Genomic DNA, 4,963 nt, shown 5'->3' on the forward strand with positions numbered 1-4,963 from the left:
AGGCTGAACTTGCAGCCATCTGTCCAGGAATAGGAAAATGTCATGTTCATATAAGACAGTCTGATCAAAATGCCGGAAGCCTAAAGGAAGAGCACGCACGAATTCTCCCACAGTTGGGAGAGATGCGAAAGCAGAAGATTGAGCGTAGAAATCAGAAGATGGTCTTGGATCTAATGTTTCTCATCCAAGAGATGGTGGTATGAGAGAAAATGCAAATTGTGACGGCAATGATTTGCATAGCCCAAAGTCAGCTGGTCAGGCACATCAAAGATCTTCCATAACTCGTAAATTTCAATATCATCCAATGGGGGAGCTGTTGGTCTTCGTTCTTGTGATCTTCCTCAACCCGGAGAAGAACCTTGTCCAATAGATCCATGGCTTATTGGTCTTGAGAAGAGAAAGTATGTTGATCAACAAACCTTGAAGTTGCAAGAAAATCCTGAGGATGTTCCTACTGGCTAGCATCTACTTTTCATCTCAGCTTTTTGTGAACCTTGCTGACCAGGATTTGGAAACGTTGTTACCGGAGTGCATTGCTGCAAAGATTAAGTTAGATATACCACTCTCCGACACGAGGCCTTTAAATTTGTTGATAAAGGTGCAAGCTCCCTTGAAACTTTTGATGTTGCAAAGGGTGCTTTACAAGAAGCTGCAAAAAAAAGTTGCACAGGTAAACCAAAATGAGGGGAGAACTCCCAGCAATGGGAAGGTTAGGAGTCACTTGCTGAATGATGAAAGTCGTGCTAATTACACTAGTACCTGCCAGGATGAAAGCATGGTCGAGCATATGAATAAGGAGGATATGGATAAGCATATCACAAAACTGACCGATGAGCTCGAGTCTGCAAATAGGAAGTGTGAAATATATCGGTCCAATTTGCTCTCTATTTTAAAAGCTGTGGAGGATGTATCTAAAATTCTGCACAAACATCTAATGCAGCATAAATTTACCAACTCTGTCATATGCCATGAAAAGCTTGAGCAAGGACTAAGAAGCTTACCATTTGTTATGACGTGAGCTGCCTCAAACCAGTATGCAATCGAGCATTGTAGTCGGCACCGATCCTGCAACATTGCCAACAATTTGCATCAGTTAACACTGCTACATCATAATCAATGGAAAATCGTGATACACCAAAACACACAGTCAAAGACTCAGGTTGCAAAGGCCTGTACCTATAAACGTTTCACATGAGAAGTTCCTTCGAGTACCTGTACAAAAACACACCAAGATGGAATAAGCTTGCAACCTGAGCCAAGTCAAAACGTGAAACAACTTGCAGCAAATACCCTGGACAAGAATCAATACCAGCAGGCCTATGTCGAGCCTCAACTTCATCCTCATCCTCAAATGCAGCATCCACAACCTCAAGGTTACAAGAGAATCTTCACTGCGGTAAAAAACACAAATTAATTAGTCAAAGCTGTTAAGATTTCAAAAAATATCCCAAAATGGAATAGAGACAAAAATGAAGAAGAAAGCACGAGCTCAGAATATCATTTTCCGGTTTAGCATTAAACAGGGAAATTCGTTTCTGAGTACATCCAAAGTAATTTGCAGGGATGCTCCTTTGAACACCAAAGACACCATTTGAAACCCTAATCAGCAGAACATAAATAGTGGGAAGAGAATCAGTGAGAGGGGCGGAAAAAAAGTTTCAAAAAGGAGAAACCCTAATCCCAAAAATCAAAGTAAAAACCAGTATTGGAAGAGAGGAGGAGGAAGATTCGAGCTCACCTGATTCGTTGTCGTCGCCAAAGGTGAGATTCCCGCTTGATGTCTCTTTGAAACCGTGGATTTACGCCTTTTTTTGTTTAACGTTGTTGAGCATCTGAGTTTGAGTGAGCAAGGTTGGTGGTGAGCGATTTTGAGAGCGACTAAGAGAGGTGAGTGTTTGATTGGGAACGAGATTGAGAAAGACGCGATTGAGAGATTCGTTGAGGGTGATGAGAGTAGAGAGAGTCTCGTCTGAGAGAGAGCGATTGAGGGGGGGGGGGGGAAGGTGCAATTTAGAGAGAGAGATTTCTTTGAGTTTGAGAGAGAGTTCGTGAGATTGTGAGAGACGGTGAGACGAAAGTGTATTTTGTTTTGTTTCCTTATTTTCTTTTTTTAAATTTATTTTAAATAGAATAAGTTTTGGAAACCATTCATTTTTTTTAGGTTTAAACTTCCTAAGTTTTAGTTAATAAATGGTTTTACATTTTCAATTCATATTCCATTGAAGAACCCAACAGCCAAGCGGCTGGGTTTAATTATGGTAGTCCAACAGATTTCCTTTTTATTAGTTTTTTATTTTAATTCTAATTTTTAATTTACCTCGGTTTATTTATCCAAATTAGCATTAAAATGATAACTAATCATAAGTGGCCTGGTGGAGAGGGGGTGGTTTTCATGGTCTTTAGTGGAGTGATTTCGATACCTATATATAGCATTTTATTTCTTTAGCATTTTTTTTTATGTTTATGTTTTATTATAATTTCTCCTATACTCATAGTTTCATTAGTGTTTAATAACACAAATTTGATTTCCTTTAATTTCATCATCCATTCAAACCGCTTTAAACTATTAAAATCATACTTTTCTCGATTCAATATCGAGTCCATTTCCATACCCTCGTAAGTCGATTGCTTTTAAGCATCGCCATCAACCTCACATAGCTTACTCTTGGGCTTTCTTACAATGAGCCGGTTCTCTTGCACTTACACTCATGCATTGCATTATTTGTTGTTTGGGCCCGATTTAATTATTTCATGATTTTGAATCCCCATTTGACAAAATGTACCCCACTTCCCCGATGTGTAATAATTTTGTACTATTTTATTTCTTTATTTGTTTGACTGTTTAGTTAGATACTAATACAAGAATAAAATCAACCACTTCCAAAAATCCAAAAATATGACTCGATCCAACGTCGAGTATTTTCTCAATAAACAAGTCAATTCATTTCTCCCTCCAATTCTATTCCACTTATTTTTCAAACTTTCATCAAATGCTTGATTTAATGTCAAGCCATTTTTCCTGATAAAAACTCAAAAAATATTAATTTATAGTTAAGACCTTTTCATAAAGATGGAAGTGGAACGTGGTGTATACCGCGCACTCCTGAGACTAGGATTCGAGATGTATATCTCGCCAATCCTAGCTCTCGCCATCATTCAAATTCATTCACTTTGCTCTCTCAAACATTCATTCAAATTTCTCTTGAACGTCCATCAATACTTGATCTAGGGTCAAGTCATTTTCACAACAAAACTCAAAATAACTAATTCTTATTTAACACTTTTTCAATAAAGGTGGAAATGGAACATGGTGTATACCATGCATTTCTGAGGTTAAGATTCGAGACGTATGCCTCGCCAATCTTAACTCTCGCCATCGTCTAAAACTGTCAATGCGGTTTCTTCAAACCCTTTCTCAATCAAATTCCAAAATACTTAATTCCTATCTTAACCTCTTTCAATAAAGATGGAAATGGAACATGGTGTATACCATGCACTCCTGAGGCTAGGATTCGAGATGTATATCTCGCTCATCCAAGTTCTCGCCATCACTCAAAATACATCCAACCGATCAAACTCTTTTCTCGCCGCCGTGCGACTAATCAAAAACCTTTTTCATAAATGAAAGATATATTGTCTTAAGTGATACAAAACAATGTTTCGGCCACGATTGTTGAGTAGAGATAAATGACGTTTTTCCAAATGTAGATTTATAAATCCGTTCGATGTGTGGTATGCGTCCACTCCTCATCTGTTTTGGGTAAAGCGATGTTTTCGTCGATTACTACAATATAGCTTTCGCTAAAATCGACCAACAAACAAACATTTTTCTACCCAGAACTACGTAAGCCTTGATTTCTCTTTTGAGATACGTAGGAGCAGGATTTGTAAATCTTGTCAGGCCCACTAATAAAAAACTTAGGTTTAGCCCTTAGTTAAAAATCCAAAAAAATTTCTTCTCATCCTTTCTTTCTTTCCCACCTAATAATTGGAAAAGCCTAACATTTCAAACTAACATTAACGCACACAACTGACCTAATGGTTCCCGTTGAGTACAACGGACGTGAGGGGTGCTAATACCTTCCCCTTGCGTAATCGACTCCCGAACCCTGATATTGGTTGCGATGACCATATCTTATCCTTTCTTTTGTCTTGGGTTTTATCGACATTTCCCCTTTCCTTCTTAGGAATAAATAAAGTTCGGTGGCGACTCTGTTCAGCCCATCATTACGAGCGTGCGATCGCGCTTCGCTTTGAAGTCGTATCCCCATTTTTCGAGGTGCGACAGATGGCGACTCTGCTGGGGATAACACCCAATCCCTAAGCGAGTCAAGCCTAGTTAGGACATTTGTGTGCCTTTGTTTGTTTAATTGTGTTGCTTTTCCTTATTTATTGCTTTTATTATCTTTATTGTTATATTGATATTTGTTGTATATTGGTTCCACTGCGTTGGGTACTTGGGTATTTGATTGCAAACCATGTGGTAAAGACTCTACACCCGATTCTAGAGTGAAAAAACATAAGATAGGACGATGGTTGAGTAGTACAGACTCCCGAGGTGTATACTTCGTAAGAGTCGGTACGAGAACCTCACTTAGAGTAGATCCTTTTGCAAATATTGTCGCCCGAGGTGTATACCTCGTAAGCTTCGATGTTTCAAAGGGGTCCATGACTCTAAGAACCTTTTAGAACATTGAACCTTTGGCCAACTAGAAATGATGGTTGCGTAGTATGGATTCCCGAGGTGGATACTTCGTAAGAATCGATACGAGAACCTCGCTCAGAATAGATTCCCTAGATGGAGTTGACGACCGGAAAGTATTTTCCGTAAGCGTCAAACAGTCTTTTGAATCCATGACTCTGAGTACCCTGTCTAGAACCCAGTCGATGGTTGCGTAGTACGGACTGCCGAAGTGAATACTTCGTAAGGGTCGGTACGAGAACCTCACCCAGAATAGATTCC

Source organism: Lathyrus oleraceus, chromosome 6, assembly GCF_024323335.1.
Source record: "Lathyrus oleraceus cultivar Zhongwan6 chromosome 6, CAAS_Psat_ZW6_1.0, whole genome shotgun sequence".
In the NCBI taxonomy this organism is placed as follows: domain Eukaryota; kingdom Viridiplantae; phylum Streptophyta; class Magnoliopsida; order Fabales; family Fabaceae; genus Lathyrus; species Lathyrus oleraceus.